Genomic DNA, 20,632 nt, shown 5'->3' with positions numbered 1-20,632 from the left:
GAATCTATCAAACTCAGTTGTCAAAGTAACAGTGAAGACAGCCACCTGTAGCTGATATCTGCGAATGTCGGTTGATGCATCACTGTTATCAAAGAGAACCACGCCACCTAGAATAACCGGCTGGTGGTCAGTAAGGGAGCAGGTTTTCGCTCCTGCCAGATGCCTCTGGATCTTGGGCCCTTAACCTGTTTCCTTACGTCAGAGGAACACGAGCTCTTAGCCAAGCAGAAGCAGTTTTAAGACATACTCCAGGCCCCCAAAGTGAAACTACTTGTCATCCATAGATACAACTTTTAAAAATAGTTAGTTTTTATTAATGGATTCAATTCTTTTTGGGTCCATAAAAATCAGGTTTTGTGATTTGAGTTGGTTAGTGTAAAGCCCACCAAATTATTACAATTGAAGAACAAATTATTACAATCTAACACCAACAACTGCTATTATAACAAAAAAATAACTCTTACAATAATGTTTGCAAAATTATTTCTTTTTGTATCTACACTGATTTAGTTTTTCCAAAATCCAGAAACAGAAACCTTGTCATAAATCTCTAACCAACAATCCTAGTGAAATAACACTATAATGGCTCACAAAATCACTGAAGAGCCAAAGGGACTAGCTCTACATGGTCACCAAGTTCACATTAAGATCACTGCCAATCTGGATACATAGTCCAGGTGGTCAGTTATATGTCAGTTGAACCATATGCATATGCACGTCATATCTCAGTTGTACCATATGCATCAATGTCTGCTATCATATCAAATCAACCACTTTTTAATCATTTTTCCTTTCTTTCAGTTGTGTTGAGTTTAGGATAGGATGTGAAAAAAAATATTAGATCATTCGTGAGATGTTGGATGATTAGTTAACTTGTGAGATTTTAGATCAAAAATATCATAGATGGCTCATTAAAACTTTCCACAAAATTCATTAATTTTTATATAAACCAACTTATTTACATTTTATGAATTTAAAAATATTGTTTATTGAGGTTATAATTTTGTTTGGAATTTTATTTTTGCAAAAGTCATTTTTATTTTTAGTTTATTTTTTTCCAAAAAATCCAATTATATGTATTTAAATCATTTTTTATGGATTTAGCATCATCAAAAAATTTTGAGCACTCAAAATTACCCAAAATACTGAAGCTTGACAAATTTAATCCAAATTTCACAAAATTTCTATTTGATTTTGATCAAAATCTTACCCAAATTTCCATTATTTTCAAGACAAAATTGTGACCTCCTTACACTACTCTACTTTAAAACTTTTATTATCATTAAAGATTTAAATAATTCCAAAAAGATGTCTCCTAGCACAGAAAACATTTACTGTTGTGGGATAAAGTTGGGTAAGTAATGGAAATGTTTTAATCCTCTCCCCACTCATGAGTGTGTATATATGTCTGTTTTGTGACGATATATAAATTATGTATATATGTCTGTGATGTGACGCCATATAAATCCATTGCGCACAGGATTCAGCTATTCTGTCCAGTTAAAGTCACCCCACCATTCCTGTCAGCCAACTTCACCATGAGTCATTGCCCATGTGCGAGTAGGAGTCTGTGGGCTACAACCAGTTAGATTATTTGGCCAATATAAAGCCATGCGACTTCTGTTTCCTGGTTTTCGGCTGTGTGGATATGCACTCGGGCGTGCTCACAGTGCCTCTCTAGACCCTATCATGAACGAAGTAGTTAGTGATGTGTGTAGGTCTAAGATGGATACACAATAAATATATTGACCAGCCTTCAAATTGAAACTGTAGTTATTGATATGTCTATGATGGATACACTATGAATATATTGACAAGCCCTCGCCCTCAAATTGAAATCGTAGTTATTGATATGTCTATGATGGATACATAATGAATATATTCACAAGCCTCCCAAATTAAAACTATTTTCCCTCCAGAGAAATGAATTTTAATAACAGTAGCTTCCACTCTGATAGAGCTGAAAAGCTTAAGATGGTCACACGTTCATTCAGGGATTATGCCAAATCTGAATACGTATTCAAGGTAAGAGAGTGATTTAAAACAAAAGCGAAAGTGTAAGTTTTTAATGTTACTTTTCCCAATGTAGCCTTTTTCCCATATATTATTTTCATAATAAGTGGTTATTTATGTAAAAGTAATTCAGAAGAGGAAAATATTAATAATAAGAAAAATTGAGAAATATAAGAAATTAAATATATTGAAAAATGTTAAATGAAAGATTATTTTCACATTATTTTAATTTTTAATTTTTATATATTTTTATTTTAAAAGAGTTTAAGAGCACATTATTTTAACCTTTTATTTTTTTTATATTTTTATTTTAAAAGAGTTTAAGAGATTTTTGTTGAAATAGGTTAAGGAACTATTTGAAGTTGGTTTTCTTATTTAGTTTGATAGGTAAATATTGGTTCTCAGTTATTTTGTGATTTAAATTGGAGAGTTTTTTTATGGTTTAATTAATACACTATTTAACTCTCATATTCCTAGCATTTTTATCTAGATTAATACTAGAAAATTGATGAATGTCGATGGTTATTTTGATCTTAATGGTCATATGTATCAACAATCTACACTATGTGAGTTAATTCTAGCTTAATCCTTGAAGCTCAAGAAAAAAAACTAGATGAGATAGTCCATTCAATTTGGGTCTAAATCAATGGTTATCACAAGTTGATTGTTCTAGTTATTGTACTAATTTCTAGTTTTTACTCACCTGTAATTAGCAATTAGAATCCCTCATCCCTACTTAGATCATTGGGAAACCATTAGGTCATATAGTTGCCATACACAATTGTTGGTGGATTGTGCATTAGTCCCATGAGGTTGTACACATCATTGTGGGTTGTACACTTTCATTATTATGGTGTTCCCTATTGTGTGTGCATTTAAAATTGGTTGTGTACAGGTGAAATGAGGAGCTCGAAGGATTTTCCTATTCTCTCAAAGAAAATTAATTTCTATATCACAAGAAATCACACCCAAAGTGCCATTGACAATTCATGGTATGAATTGCTTTGGAAATAAAGCATCAGTAGCTAGTCCATCCTACTACCTATTAGGAATAAAATCACAAACCAATAAAATCAAAATGAATCAGGATGTAAAACATAGAATGAAACAATATAAAGAAGACAACAATATATGTAGTTCACCCAATTTAGGCTACATCCGCAGAGAAATGGTCAATCCTTCCTTTTATTCTATCCAACAAAATGAAGAGATACAACATGCACATCCACTAGAACCTCATCTTCTTTATATCTCAGTCTTGTCTCTCTCAATTACAATGTTCTCTCAATAATACACAATTGTAGTACAAGTCCCCATAGAAAAGAGGGTTTCCTTCTAAGGGAAAACCCTAACGTAGCATCTATCATCAGATTTGTGAGCTAATGATAAATGGTCCAAATTGACTATGAAATTACAATATTTTCCAAGGCATTGTTTTCCAAAAAATTCTCTTTAGGGGCGCTACCCCCAAACCCCCACCAAGAGGGGCTCTAAAGAATTGTTTCCACCCCCCATACTACTTAGTAATAATAGTAGGGGACAAGCCCCCTGCCCCGTCCCACACAAATTCAAGAACAAGGGTCCAAACATGGCTAAAAATAATATGTATGAATGAGGAAGATAATTAGGATCCATTACCAACAATCTCCCACTTGGAAACTAGTTACAACAACTCCACAATTACTACACATGTTGGACTATGCTTCAACTTTAGACCTAGCTAGTTTCTCATCTTCGTGATAATGCTTGAATTCCAACTAAAACTAGGAAGAAACCAAATTTGTCCTTAGTTACTATTTTTTTAACATGTCTACATGATTCTAGCTAGTTTGTCTCTTTTCCAATTTCAATTGTGCATCTTCCAAAATTAATCCTATGAAATGTTACCTAAGTTGTATATGTTTAGTATTAGAATGGAAGGTTGATTTATATCATTATATGGCCTATTTTTCTCCTATTTCTTTCACAATCCATGAACCTCTATAACCAAATCATCCTCTTTACTATCCTTTATAGCAACAACATACTATGTTTTTGTTGTGAAATTTTGAAATCCAACTTATTGGTGTTCCACCTATAGTAAAAATATACCATGTGGTGCTCCTTCTACTATCCGTATCGCCTTCCATATCTGAGTCAAAATATCCCTGTAGAACACTATTTGAACCTTCAAAATGAGATTCATAAGTAGTTATACCTCCCAAATACCTAAAAATCCTCTTCACTTCCTTCTAATGCTCTTTACTTGGATTGTTCATATACCTGTTGACAACTCCTACTGCATATGCAATATCTAGTCTTGTGCACACCATCTCTTACATCAAGCTACCACCCACTGATGAATATGGAACTTTGGACATGTAGTCTATCTCCTCTTATATCTTGGAACACATCTCCTCAATCAATTTAAAATGGCTATCCAAATGTGTACTAAGTGATTTTTCATCTTTCATTCTAAACAACACAATTTCTATGTATTCACTTTGAGACAATGTTAATTTATGAATTTTCTTGTCTCTTGTTGTTCTCATGCAAAGGATTTTCTTTGTAGCAACCAAATCCTTGATATCAAATGAATTAAATAATTCCCTTTTGAGCACATTTATATATTGCATATTAGAACTTTCAACAAGCATATCATCTACATATAATAACAAGATAATATTCTAGTCTTAAAATAAACACAATGGTTATACTAGTATCTACTATAATATTTTTCTGCCATATACCTATCAAACTTCAAATACCATTTCCTTGAAGCTTTATTTAAACCATACAATCTCTTCTTCAGTATACATGCTAATTTTTCCCTCCCTTTAGCTCATATCCATGTGGTTGTTGCTTATAAATCCCTTCCTCCAAGTCCCCATGGAGAAAAATTTTCTTTACTTCTAACTGATCAAGATGCAAATATTCTATAACCATCAAACTTAAAATAGTTTTGATTGAAGTGATTTTGAAAACATGTGAAAATATTTCATAAAAATATATACCTTTCTTCTTTGCAAACCCCTTTACAACAAGTCTAGCCTTGTACCTCTTTTTGGCTCCATCTTCTTCCTTCAACATGTAAACCCATTTTATTTATAATTCTCTTTTAACTACAGGAAATAGGACCAAATCGCAAGTTTTTCTATGTAGAAAAGAGTCCATCTCTTCTTTCATGCATTTCTCCCATTTTTTTATGGTTTCTACCTACATTGTTTCTTCATATATTTCTAGTTCACTAGCATTAATAAACAAAATATAATGAAGTGAAGGAGAGTATTGTTGAGGGTGTTAGCTTAACCTGCTTTATCTTATAACAATACTTGTAGGAGTTTAAGGTACCCAATATTATTGTTTTTGTTGAACATATTGATTTTATGGCACCTTTGGAAATTTTTTCTATGATTTCATCAATTATTGTGTATTATGTGTTTTCCACATGACCTTCTCATTGAATACCACATCTCTACTCCTAATGATTCTATGATTTTCATAATCTTATAAGCGATATCCAGAATCATTAACTCCATATCCAATAAAATTACACTTCTTGGATTTTTTCCCTCAAGATTTTTTCTATTTTCTTTATCAATATGGACAAATTCTTCACAACTAAAAGTCTTTATAAATGAGTAGTTTACCTTTTTACCTATCCATGCCTCCTTTGAACTGCCATGATACAATGAAATTAAAGGCCCTCTATTTATTAAGTAAACAACAATGTCCACAACATCTACACAAAACTGTGAAGGCTATCCTACATGCAATATGATACTCCTTGCATGCTCCATGATTGTCCTATTCATCCTTTCTGACACACCATTTTCTTTAGGTGTTCCTAAAACTATCTTCTCTCTATGAATCTCATGGTATGAACAATAATTGTCAAACTCCTTGCTACAATATTCACCATCATCATCTAATACAAGAGACATCAACTTATTTCCAATCTCTTTCTCAACCAAAGCTTTTCATTTCTTACAAGTATCAAAGACATTAGATTTGTTTCTAATGCAATAAACCTAAGTTTTCCTAGTTTCATCATAAATAAAAGTAGCATAATAATAATAGCCACCAAGATTATACTTGAACCATCCACTCATCTGTATGCACAAGCTCTAACTTTTCACTCTTGTTTTCCTTCCCAACTTTGATAAATCCAACTCTTTTCTATTTTCCATAAATACAATTCTCAAAATTCTAGATCAACCTTCTTGAATTCTAGCAATAAGTTCCTTGAGTGGAGAATTTGCATCTCCTTCTCACTCATGCAGCCAAGCCTATGATGCCACAATATTGTATCTACTCCGATAGAAGTTAAATCAATATAAAGATCAGCATTACTAGTACATCAATACAATGTACCTACCTTCTCTCTTTTTTCTATTAACAAATACCTTTTAATGAATTTCCATGAATTTCTTGTAAATGTAATTGTACAACCTTCACTTCCCAAATTCCGTGTTGAAATTATATTCCTTCTTAAATCAAGAAAGTTCATTCTCTTTCAATAACCATCGGTTTCTATTTCGTAATTTTATCTATACCTTACCCTTTCCAACAATTTTACATGGTTCATCATTACCCAAATAAACCTATCCAAAAACACCTTGGACATAATCTTGAAAATATTTCCTATGGGGTGGCATGAAATGGCATTATTATCTATTGAAGGATTAAATGGCCTTATAACACATCACCTACTACATTTTCTTCCTTATTATTCTCCTATCATCCATCTTCCTATTTTTCTTTTAGAGACCAACAATTTTTATTCTTGGATCCTTTCTTACCACAATGTCATCATTCCAACCTCCTTCTAGATTTGAATCTACCCTTCTTATACTTTCCATGATTCCTTTGGCTCTTTCCTCTCTTCCTTTATCTTCCCCTATTCTCTATAGTGAAAGCATTACCTGATGTCTCACCTATGTTTTTCCATCACATTTCCTGACTAAGGATAATACCAACAACATCATCAAATTTTAAAATGCTTGAACTAGAGATGGAATTACTTAGAAACTATGAATAAGTCATTCCAACTTTCTGATAATCAGCACAAAATTAAAATATTCCTAACATAATCTTGAAATTTTACTTCTGTAGAACTTAACTAACTAGTGACAATGTTACATTCATTTAGACAATTAGCAATGTTGAAAATTGCAGTAAGAAATTCTCAATTTCATTTTTCCTTGATTAAATTGAGAAAATTCAAATTTCTGCATCACCAAACAACTTAGATGATGTTAACTTGTGTGGCATGCCTTGTGTCACCTAGTTTTCTCAGTAAATTTGAGTTGGAGGAGTTATAGTTTAGTTAAGCATGTGTGATTTCTAATTTGTAGCAATAAAGGTCAGTTATCTAAGGTTGTTTTTAGTTAAACTAGTTCCAACTGTTGGAGGAACTAGTGGAGGGTCAAGTTGTGCAGTGGGACTTCAATCAAACTTAGTGATCATCTAGTTAATTAGTCAATCAGCCAAAAATAGCTAGTGCATGCAGATAATTTGAGTTCTCCATGCTTGGTGGAGATTCCAAGGCAGTGTAACATCAGTTGTAGACTAGTTTTGAGTGTACAGGTGTTGCATGTAACCTGATGATCAATCTAAGGAATTGTGCAATACATTTTGGAGAAATTCCTAAATAATAGGGGGTTAATTTATCAAGGAAATGCAAAAGGAAATAGGGGGTCAAGAAGAGGTAGAAATTAACTAAGTATAGGCTAGATCTTCTTAGTGAAAAGAGAGATGGGTTATGCACTTGTAGGTTGTGCTCAGTTGTGCAAAGCAATTGTAATAAATCTTTATTCATAATATTAATGCAAGAAGGCATTGGGGTTTTTATCAGTTTATCTTCCCTAGGGAAAATACTATTTGCATGTGTGTGATTTCTTATTGCATGTCTGAGATGCTTGTTCTAAATTGTGAATTAATGTCCGCAGAGCAGTAGAGTAGGTTTGTGTCTTGTGATTTTGATTAAAACTTCATGAGCAATTGCAAATATACAGTCAGATTTCTACACGGTATCAAAGTTGGATTCACATTAGAACAAGAAATTCGAAGTTGTTTCTCAGAGCTTCGAATTTGAAGATCATTGTAGCAGAATTTCTTCAGCATTGAGAAGATGGCCTTCAATGCACGAAGGCTAGAGTATGCCTTATAAGGAACCTCAAATTTTGTTGCATGAAAGGACTGCATGGAGGTAGTATTGGATGATAATGGATTTCTTGAATATGTCAAGACAAATATTCTAATGTCGGCTTGTAATGTGGAGACTAGTAATGAATGGAAGAAAGCAAAGGAGGAAAAAATGGAATCTCTATTGGAAAACAAAACTTGGGAGTTAGTGAAGCTTCCAAAAGGAAGAAATTCCCTACAAAATAAATGGGTATACAAGAAAGAAGGAAAGATACAAAGCAAGGTTGGTGGTGAAGGGATTTTCTCAAAAAGAAGGTATTGAATGTACTAAAGAAGACATTTATTACTAACATGTCATCCATAAGAGTTATTCTTGGTCTTGTTGTTGCTTTAGAGTGAAAAAGTGAAATTGGGAAACACTTTAGCTTGTTTTTTAAAGAAAGTTATGAATTTTTATGTTTTTTCAACTTCAGCCACTAGAAACTCATATTTTCTTTAAGAATTTTTCTTTGTAGTAAAAACAAGATTTATATATAACTGTCTTGCCTCCATACTCATATTTTTATTTTTATTTTTTATGGACATATAGATGGAGAAAATTGGTAGATTTTGAATGCATATACTTGAAAATTCCAAGCAAGTATGAATGAGTGACTTAAGTATCCACCATGGTTTTTAGAGATGGTAATTCATTTTGTGAAAAAAATATAACATCACAATCTAAACAGATTTCACTTGAATCTGGACTATTTTTGGGGAGTTTTCAAATGCAATCACTATGTTTAATCATTTAATGAAATAGGGTAAGACAAACAAATGGTGATTTTTCAACACTTTCGACAATCCATCAATTTTCATTTTAATATGATCATCAATAAGTCAATTGAAAATATTGTTTTGAAGAGGACATGGAGAGGAAGTATCGAGTGAATTTTCAAATGATTTGGTGTTTCAATTTTGAAGTTATTGATTTTTTATTTCAAGTAATTTTCAGAAGTCTCAAAATCTATAGTGACATAGTTTAGTATAAAATTATTAATAAATATCATTTATTCATGAAAATGAATAAAACTTATATCATTCGAAACTAGATTTAGAGTTGAATACAATGGTACCAAGGGTGTTAGCTAACTCTTAAATTTGGCAGGGATTTGACTCCTATGAAGTAGATATTTCATGAGAATCGCTGAATTTTTCATAATTTTTGTTGACTAGAAACTTTCAGGCAACAGTTTCAAAAAACTCTCGACCAAGAGTTTTTTGTAACTCTGGTTTGTGTTAACTGCACTGAGGTAATGTTGCAAAAACTCTCGACTGAGAAAATTTAAAAGTTTTGGTCGAGAGTTTTCACAGAGAATATTTCCCTGCCCATACTCTCAATCGAGAGTTTGCGCAGGGAATATTTCCCTACCAAAACTCTAGACCAAGAGTTTTATATACTTTCATCCAAGATTTAAGCCCCAAGAAAACTCCATGCTTTTTCTCACTTGTACCTTTCAATCTTTCTGCCGAGAGTTTTAAATAGAATATAAACTCTAGGGCGAGAGTTTTAAATGGAATCTAAACTCTAGGTTGAGAGTTTTAAATGGAACCTAAACTCTCATCTAAGAGATTTTAACTAGAATCTAAACTCCAAGTTGAGAGTGGTAGTTAGAATCTAAACCTTCAACCAAGATTTTCTTCCCGAGCTTTTTTTCCAAAATCTCGTTTGAAAACTTGTTAAACTCTCGGTTGAGTTTGCAAACCCAATATTAACTCTGCTAAACTCTCAGCCAAAAAAACATTTTGACTTTTTTTCTCGACCGAGAGTTTGTTGAACTTAGCGCAAATTCTCTCCACATACCAAAAATTGTTTCCCATTTTCGTGTTTTCACCCTTTAGATTTGGAATGTGAATAGTTGGATTAAAGACAACATTCCTTCATGGAGAATTGAAGGAGGATATCTATATGGAGCAACTAGCAGGATTCAAAATAAAAGGTAAAAGAACCTAGTTTGGAGGCTGAAGAAGAGCCTCTATGGGTTGAAACACGAACCTCACCCATGGTATAATAAATTTGACTCATTTAAATTGAAGCATGGTTTTAAAATACTAGAGGTTGATCATTATGACTATAATAGGAGATATGAACAGAAAATCATATTATACTATTGTTAAATGTGCATGATATGCTAATTGTTGGACATGATAAAAACATGATCAATAGGTTCAAGCAGAATTTGGAAAACGAATTTTTAATAAAAGATTTTGGTCCAGCACAACAAATATTTGCCATGAGGATCATGCTCAATAGAAAGAAAAAAAAGTTGTGCTATCACAAGAAAAAAAATATTAAGAAGGTATTAAATTGGTTCAACATGAGGGATGTCGAATTAATGGGTACAACTGTAGTATCCCACTTCAAACTCGGTTTTGATCTATGCCCTTGTGATGACAATAAGGAGGAGGAAATGAGTAAAATCCCATGTTCTTTAGCATTTTTTAGCTTGATGTATGCCATCATATGTACCCAACCAGATATTGCACATGTAGTGGGAGTAGTAAGTAGATTCATCACAAATCTTGACAAACAACATTAGGAAGTGGTAAAGTGGATTTTAAGATATCTCAAGAGTGATAATCATTATTTTTTATGTTTTGGTAATAATAATAGATTTATGCTTGAAGGTTATACATATGCAAATATGGTTGGATATGTGAACACTAGAAATTCCACTAGTTATTTCTATACTTTTGTAGGTGCAATAATGTCTTGGGTGTCTACACTGCGGAAAGTGATAGCCATATCCACAATAAAGGAAGAATACATAGTTGATATAGAAGCCTAAAAAGAGATGTTTTGGATGCAGTGATTCTTAGGAGAGATGAGGAAGTAAAGAAAAATATGTGCATCATTGTGACAGTTAGAGTGGCATTCATTTAGTAACAAACTTAGTTTATCATTCTAAGACAAAGCACATTGATGTGAAATATCACTAGATTCCTCAAGTTCTAGATGATGGAATGCTATTGTTGGAGAAAATGCACACTAAACATAATTCAGGTAATATGTTAACAAAAATTTTTCCAAGGGACAAGTAGGAACTTTGCAAAACCTTTTAAGGGTTGATGTGAGCATGATGAAAGGCATCTTGGGAAAGGATTAGTAGAAGGAAGATAGAAACGATATTAAAGTTATTTACTCAAATTTCTATTTACTATGAAGTGGGAGATTGTTAGATGTAAGACCAAATCAATTAAATTAAAATATACAATATTTTGAAGCTAAAAATCATCTATGATAAAAATGTGTGTCTACGAGTGAGAAGAAAGTGAATATATATATATATATATATATATATATATATATATATATATATATATATATATATATATATATATATATATATATATATAGATATATATATATATATATATATATATATATATATATATATATATATATATATATCTTTAATAATTTCCCGTGATTTTGTCCATTATTGAATTTTCCAAATAAATTTGATCTTTACTCTTATTAGTCCCTGTGTAGGCAGGACTCTAGCAATCGATTTGCCTGTTGACCACTATTAGTTTTTCGTTGATCACGACAAGTTATCATGTTTAGCTTTATAAATAATTAAAGTATTTTTTATTGTAATTTAAAAAAAAAAGAAAAAAGGAAGAAGAAGAAGAAGAAGATATATGTTAGCATTTCAATGGCTTAAAATTGTATATGTCTTATTTTAGGGTTCCTCACATTTGTCTCATGTCGCCCATGAAATTTGATCATCCTGATAACTCACCAATTTTCACAAGGAACTTGTAACTTGATTAAACAAATTGATAGATATATATATATATATATATATATATATATATATATATATATATATATATATATATATATATATATATATATATATATATATGAGCGTATATCATTAACTTGATAGTTACAGTGTTCCCCAGTTTTGAACCAAATTGTACTGGAGGTCGTTACATCATTAATGTAACTGAAACTTGATTTATTTCATGTCAATCATGAGGCCAGGGGCTTTAATCAATGCTATGAGGTATCAAATCATGCATAAATTATGGAATTATTGCTTTGTGCAGATGCTCTCCCACATGTTCTCCATCTCCACAACGCATTCACACAGTCAACCATGGATAGGGAGTGTTCATCCAGATGCCTCAACACAAGAGAACTAGGTTTTCTAATATACGTCCTCATGTAAGAATTTTAATCTATCACTGGAATCTAATTAATTTTCCTTGGGACCTTTTTTCTTCATAGCAAAGTCAATCTCGCCCTATGACTACATTTTCATTGGACACACAGAACTAGTGGTTTTTGGAGTACAGGAAAAAAAAATGTTCCAAGTATCCAAGATTTTTACCTTGATCTTTATAAGATGATCTAGCTAAATTTCACTCATTCTGTGAATTTATTAACCTCTAATTGTAAGGGATTCGAACTTGTGACTAATTTTGTCAAAATATGTAGACTGTGAGAAGCATTTTGCAAATGCATTGTTTATGGTGGGAGAAATCAGCGGAAACGACTTCAATGATCCATTCATGCAGGGACGACCAATGGAAGAAGTGGAAACCTTTGTCCCTTTGGTCATCAATAAGACCATAAAAGCAATGCAAGTGAATCTCAGTAATTTCGTTCCATTTCACAAGAGCTAAGCTAAGCTAAATTCGTTCAATTAAAGAAAAAATTGTATTTCATTGTTTCTTCATTTTAATGTAGACTTTGATTAGGGAAGATGGCGCAAGGAAAATTTTAGTTTAGAACAACTTATAATTTGGTTGTTTTGCATTATATTTAAGAAAAAAAGAACCATTGGATGCAATGGAGTGCATGCCGAGGTTTAATTCATTAGTCGGGTAAGGCAATGATCTTCTTCAAGCCCAAGTGGCAAAATTGCAAGTTCAATATCTAGATGTTAAATTTGTGCTCCCTAAAAATTACAATGTTGTCCTCAAAATTGTACATTCTCCACATCTATCTCATGAGTAAAGGAAAAAGGAAACTTGCAGGAATTTTGAGAGTTTTTAAGTTTTCTTTGAACTTTATAGAAAAATTAGATATGTTGATATTTAACCTTTGACAAAAATTTAATTTTTTTGTTCGGCATTGGGAATTTGGGCAATGAATTAAGATTTCAAAAACCATGATACTTAGCATAGGTTATCCTACTTTATTGATTATTACCGAATCTAAATCTGATTTCTACCTAAGGCAATCCAATTGTTGCATATTATATTTTCTATGGAGGAAATACCAGCGCAACAGTCTATCGTCTGTCATAGATTTCCAAGTATGTTTCTTCTAGTCTTGAGGGTGAAGCGGTGAAGCTTACTGCGAGCTGTTTCCACTGTTTTATTTGGTAATTGGCATGTTCTTTCACTGGCGGTCATTTCTAGAGGTTTTTTTTTTATGTATGGGAGACTTGGTATGGTGAATCATATCTCATTTTTCACCTATTGTCTCAGTTTGCCTCGTATTGTCCCTATCAAGGCCATATAGGGAATGTATAGCATGCTCATTTACAGTTTCTTTCTGTTGGAACTCTATCATATTTTGTTGATATTTTCCGTTGCGATTTATATTCTCTACTGCATTTTCTTTACTCATATTCATCCACAGGAATATCGCCCATATGTCGTCTAGGTCTGATTCATTTAGGGATGTATGTTCTCTTATCTCTTTTGGAGAGGTTCTTGTATTAATTCAAATGTTTTCACCTTGTTTTGGAACTAGTGGACCAATTCTTTCTATATTTCCAGGCCCTGCAAACAATATGGGTTTCGTATTTGCAATTACTCGCTAACTTGCATGGGATGTTATTGTTGTTGTTGTTGTGAGGGGTTGTAGTATATCCTTTCTACTTGTCTCACATGTTGATATCCTTCTTGCTTGCCACTGGCTCACGGGTCTCGGCTGGCCTTCGTCTCTGGTTTTTTCCTTGTGTCGGAATCCTGCATTTTTTGGCGGTTTTCAAAATCTCCGAGGTTAGTGGGTGGCATCAACTCCCTGAATTACTCACCAATTACTCCCAGTTGTCATCCGGACACTTTCCCATGTGATTTGGTGTCCTCGTACTCCACTCCACATCAGGCTATTTATTCATGTTGTCAGTATACCATATTATTTCCTGTTTTGGGCGTCTTTTTGGTGACTATCTTTCCTCTGCTAGGATGTGGTATTTATTCCCTGCATGCTTCTCTTTCTCATGAACGTTGCCTATCCTGATCCTGAGATTTGGGTTGGAATTACTGGGACATTCTTCCTTTATTTTATCAACTACCTTTTGTCCTTTTCATTAAATCTGTCAGGGCAGTTCTTGCGGGTTTTACTCTTTGTGATTTTCTTTCCCTTTTGGGGGGTATGGAGGTTCTTGACTCCAACACATCTGCCAATGAGGCTCTCATCCGAGGCACCATGGATGTTGAGTCACACCTTCTGCATTCATCTAGGGTTGATCAACGAGGTGGCCCACGGTCCCTATATGCTTGGCACACTATCCTAGGTGACGCTCAGGTCCCATATGGTGGTCATGTGTCCCTAAATCTGTAGGGTGGTGAGCATGAAGGTTATGGTCGTCGATCTAAGCATCAGAAACCCTCCATAAAGACCACCACCCCACCCCCTGCTTTGGTTTTCAACAATGTAGTTCTGATTGATAGTATCTCTAGTTTACAAAAGCGTGCTCTTGTCAGCTGGTGGTATTTCGTGAAATTAAGTGACTTTCAGATGAGAATTTGGGTGGAGAGAATATGGAAAACAATTCTAGGGTATATGTTGACTGTTGTGCCACTGCTAAGGGGTTGGTATACCTTTCACTTTCTCAGTCGGGAGGATTTGGCTAAAATCAAAGTTGTTCAATGGATTAATGGCAGACGTTTCTTGGTGCTCCACTCCAGGTTCATTGGGTACAATCCACTCAACAACATGCCATAGAACAAACTTATCTGGGTGAAATTGCCTGGATTACCAATTGAGCTTTGGACAAAGCAGGTTCTTATGGATATTGGTAATTCCATCAGAAAGTTCGTTTATGTTGATCCACGTTGTTTGGGGGATCGTGACAAACGCATTGCTTGGATCCTGATTGAGAAAGAGTATCTGGGGGGTTTTCCAGACCACATTGAACTTCACTGGGGGAGACTCACTTATCAGAGGCTGGATTTCTGGGGTGTTCCCTTCAGATGCTCATATTGTCATCATACTGGGCATCTATTTTCCCAATGCCCACGTCGTTCAAGTGGATGTATGCAAGGATACAACTGTTTTGGCGCATCGTCGAAATCAAAATCTAGCAGAGGTCGTCCTAAGACGGAAAATCTACATGGTTTTTCAACATGACATCATTCAGGTATTTTACATGGCTCACATTCTTTCCATTCCCATCGATATGGCTCCTCGATAAATGGCTTCTCACCCATCATGGTACCATCATCTCCTATGTCCTCTGCAAAGTCTGATATCTTGACCCCTACATGTCCTGTTAAACAGAACTAGAAATCCTCTCCGGGATCTATTCACCCCTGTCAAGAAATCTCGGCACCCTTTTGGGCACCTTTTTTGTCTCACGACACTCCCTCCACATTCCATATTACGTACGTATCATCTCTGTCACCCTCTCATTTTCCTAATTAGGCTAAGGGACCTAGAAATAGCATCACTCTGCCTAATTCGCGGCTTGCCTCTCCCACAAACTCTGTTGGAAATGACCTGGATTTCCTCCTACAGAAAACAACATTGGGCTTGCGCATGCTCACTATCCATAAGCCATCTGGCTCCTCTTCTCCTCACATTATTCCAACCTCTACTGGGAACATTACTATTCGGCGAAAACCAAATCATCGAATTCGTCATTCTTGGGGAAGACCCATGCCTATCCCACTTACCTCTCCTATGGATCACATTCTGGTTTATGTACATATTGCTGACATTCCTCCCTCACGGACCCTTGGAGCATGGTTGCCCGAGCAGGGGTTAACATGAATTTTGTTATCACTCTCAACATCCGGCGTCTGGGAGTTGCCCCAAAATATCTGACTCTCAAGCGACTTTTCTCCTCTCTACATCCTTATATCATTGTCCTTAAAGAAACCATGCATTTTGTTCCTCATGTTGTACAATACTTCCAGAAAATGTTTCCGAACTGGCATATTGTTGCCATAGACACTGCGGGTCCTTTTGGTGGTCTTGTCACCTTATGCAACCCTCGGAGGGTTAAGATCAAAGCATTCAAATGTTTTACAGGCATTCTGCTTGAAGGTAATATCTGTGGACTGGGTGGGCGTGTCCATATCCTGAATATATATGCTCCATATAGGGACAGGGATGTATTTTGGGACAGACCAATATCATCTCGGATTATGGAGCTCTCCTCCCTCATCATTGCTGTTACACAGTAATTTGTCACCATTGGTCACCGTCCCTGTTACCCCTGTTTCAGTACATTGGAGGACGCATTCCGGGACCTGTGAGCAGTGACATAACCTAAAAACACTTGCATTATGTTCCCCTGAGTATGTACTTCATGCTCCCTGAAGACACCTTCTGCAAAATATCCCTGAAAAGTGCCCTTTTCCCATTAGCACGGGTCCACAATGTCTTACCCGCGCCAATCACTGAGATCCTCAAAAGCGGGTGCGACCATTGGCGCTCTGTCTCAGAACAACACCCGCACCAACCAAGTTTGGTAATGATTTTTGACAAACGCGCGCCCGAATGTTTTTTCCCTTCAGATCACGAAGTCTTTTGAGGATAAAGTTTATCTGATAGAGGTTGAGAGTCATCATCTATCCTTGACATCTATCCACAGCGGCTTTTCGGGGATAATGCTAATCCACAATGGGTGTCCTGATGCATTGTATATTCCTCCTTTCTCCATCTATAAAAGTCTGTCCTCATGCATTAGACAAGCTAGTTTTTGAGTAATGCTAGTTGTGATTATGCTTGTCTTGAGTGATAGTAAGAGTCTTGAAGCATAGGGAGGTTATGCTGCCGGAAGTCTGAGAGAGAGAAGGTCTATTGCAAGATATACATAGCTGCTCGCCTAGCCAGAGGAGAGGTTCAACGTCAGAACCTTGGTTGTATCTTTCTCTGTTGATTATTCATTAATAAACAACTACTGTTATGGTTCCAATCTCATTGTTCATCATGATAATGTTTGGTTTATTTCCTTTCTAACTGAAATATAGTTGTATTTTAGTGGATTTTATGCTTGTATTCGCTTCGTTCTTTGCATGTGCAGGTATCCATACGTGGGGATCGCAAGGATTGTGACCTGCCGGAGCAACGGAACGGGAGTATCAACTCTTCTTCGACATTAGCGTTGGACTCCAGGTTGGTTCTCGTAATCCACTTTCATTATGCAACTAGGAACTTGCATAGTAGCGTGATTTGATTGTTGCTAGACCCATTTTGGGCTAGTGGGATCGCCTCTGTCCGCAGAGGGGATTTACCTCTCCAACAATTTGGCGACTCCACTGGGGAGGAGCTATTTGTTGTTTGATTCATAAATCTTGGACGGAGTCTGAAGCACGGCCAGGCAGCCTTTGAAATGCTATTTCTTTGCATTAGCGGAGTAGATCAACACCACTTCAGTCGATCTCCGGTTTGGTTTATGAACCGAATGGCTTGGAGTTTGTCTTGCATGTTAGTTTTCTCTTGCTTGCTTACATAAATGAGCTTTCTGGGTCAGCTTTGAAGTTGTATTCTGTTGTTCGATCTGTCTCAGTACTGTTGACCAGACCCTGGGTTCTTTTATTTATTTTTTGGGCCAGCAAACTGTGTTGGCGCGTTTTTATCTCTGACAATCGCACCAGTTGGCGCATGTTGCACCACAGCAACTCGCGCCAATTCCTTGATAGCGCAAGTTGCAGGCTGACAGTCACGCCAGTCCTGTGAATTTTGCCAGTGTGTTTGTTGGAAGCTCTTTAAACTCAGATTTTTGTCTTTGTATATCTTTTACAGCTTCTGGGAGTGTGTTGGACTTCTGTTTGACTGGTTGTTATTTTTATCCTTCAGTTGTTTGCTTATTTCTATCGATTTTGTATCCTAGCCCTAGATTACCTAGTGGCTTTGCATGTCGAGCCTTCTGTGGGAAGTTTTGGTTTTTGATTATCCAGTCAACTTGTTGGTTGTTTTCCGCACCCGTCTAGTAGTTGTTTAAGCTTGTTATTCTGTGCTTCGGGCAATTCACTTCTAGCTTGTTTGGATTTTGCTTGACTTCATTTGAACTTAGATCACATGGTTCATTGAAGGTTCATGGTTCATGGTTCCTGGTTTTAACAGTTCATCTTGGTGTTTCATATTTGGTTCTTTGCATTGAGTGAATTTTGTTTGTTCATGCTTGTTAATATCTCTTGAGATTTGTTTAAATGCATTATGCCATTTTAAAAGAAGAAAAACAAAAGATCTTTTTGCATTATATTAGTTAGCATTTAGTGTTATTTGTTGCTTTTAAAAAGAAAAGAAAAGAAAAAGTTTCATTTCTTGTTATTAGCTGCATTAGGATCTTTGTTGCTTGTTTATTGTTCATTTTGTTTGTTTGAAAATCTCAACCCTCCTGTAGTTAGAATTCATTGAACGAAATGATATAATTTTGGCATATAGTTTGCATTTAGGAAGTTTTGAGAGATCACATACAATAGGACCAAAAAACTGAAACTTAATTGAAGATCAACTGTAAAATAAACCGAATTAACCTAACAACGCATTGGAACCTAACGCACATATTCTAGAGGTCTAGGCTAGAGACGTGTTCCGGCGTCGTAAAACCTGGTAACTATTGCCTCACTGATGGTTGGGTGATTCCTCCTCAGAGACAACAAGTACCAGTACAGACTGAGCTCCCACATACCGTCGCGTATAAAAGGGAGACCCCACTAGGTTATCATCCTTTATCCACAGGAAGCCGAGTTTGCCGCCTTACAAGCCGTAATGCACTGAACACAGCATTCGGGAAGATTGACTACAGTACGGGAAGTCCTTGGTTTTCATCTGATTGCCAAGGTGTATAAGCAGTTTTACGGATTGTTTGGTAAACCCTTTGCCTAGAGTCTCCAGAGTAGTCACTTTTGATCCTTTTCGGACTCCTTAAAAGAAAAGGTGCCAGTGAGCGTCTTGTCACTTCGTGCTCATTAAACATTCGAAGGAGACTAGAGTCATCTTTTTGTCCTTTTCTCGACTCTTAAAACATGAAAAGGTCAAGTTGTGTCTTTGCGTCCTAAAATTTATTCGGCCACGATAAAATTTACCCGATTAGATTTTGTTTGCGTTAGTTTGAGTAGGGATTTTGTCACGGTAGATTCCCTAGGTTTTGTGAAGTTTCATCCTGGCGGAATTACCAATTTCGTCTTCCGAGATACCGGTTGTGAGTGCAACTATTTCTCTGGTTCCAAGCATACAACCAATTAGTTATCATGCCCCCGGCGACGAGACTTACGAGTTTCATTGGAACCCTGTTTGGGAACCTTTTGAGGACAGTGTCCCTTTTTGGGACTATACTTCTCCTCGTGTGTCAGTCCCAACTTCTTCCTCTGACATGGAAGACTTGTCCCCTACTACGACCGACGAGTTCGTTGCGACGAGCGGTGAAATTCCCACCGCAACGGGCCCTACACCTATCAATAGTACTCCTACTACTGGCGACATACCACCAGGGTATAAAGCATTAAGGGATACTATGCCCTCTGGAACCCCTTTCACAGGCTCTATCTGGTCACCACACACTTTTCCCACCACGGAGCCTTTTACTCCGCAAAATCGCAGTGTGTCTGTTACCTCAATCACAACCGCTCCGACGGTATGTGCAGCCTCTTCGACTCCTATTTTTAGTCATCCTTCGGCTTCTTTATTCAGAGTCTTTGATCCTACGTTAAATGTCTGAACAGAGGGGCCATACGAGCACTATTTTTCGTCTCAACCGATTGTTGAGGTATCAGTTCCATTGTTAATTAATTGGGGTGCCACCTCTTTTCATGGTGGCCAAGTGTCATCTGCCCAATCTCCCAGACAACCTCCTCAAGACCAACAAGGGCAGTCCTTCCATGGAAACCCTTTTGCCGCTGGTGGTCTGTTTTTCTCTTCTTATATTCAACCTTCTGGTAACTCAGGTCAATCTCCTATTCAACAAGTCCAACCTGGTATCTAGCAAGGTTACCCTACTGGACAAATTGGTCTATCATCTGTTAACCCAAACCAACCCAATGTCCAGTATGGTCCAGTATCTGGACAAGCTGTTCAACCACTTGGTCAGCCTACCGTCCAGTATAGTCAACCTTCTGGGCAAGTCGGTCAGCCTCAAATCCAATCAGGCCAATCGACTGCCAAGCCCACTCAGCCATCTGGTCTGTTGGGACAACCTTCAGTTGGGCGACAACAACTCCTTTCCCAGCAGGTACAACCTTCTCGGCAGGGAGGTCAACCTCAATATCAACAAGGTTATCCTTCCGGCCAGATAGCCCAACCAACAGGACATCC

The 20,632-nt window shown here is 36.0% G+C and overlaps 1 pseudogene; it reads left to right on the top strand.

The window, feature by feature from the left end:
• LOC149243605 (protein TORMOZ EMBRYO DEFECTIVE-like) overlaps window positions 1–15,563 on the top strand; it is a 154,216-nt pseudogene extending 138,653 nt beyond the window's left edge.
• The last annotated feature ends 5,069 nt before the right edge of the window (window positions 15,564–20,632 follow it).

The sequence above is a fragment of the Pinus tabuliformis genome, chromosome 8 (genome assembly GCF_031772625.1).
Source record: "Pinus tabuliformis cultivar Carrire ecotype Pingquan chromosome 8, CPIR1, whole genome shotgun sequence".
Lineage (NCBI taxonomy): Eukaryota > Viridiplantae > Streptophyta > Pinopsida > Pinales > Pinaceae > Pinus > Pinus tabuliformis.
This window is presented reverse-complemented; position numbering and strand designations above follow the sequence as displayed.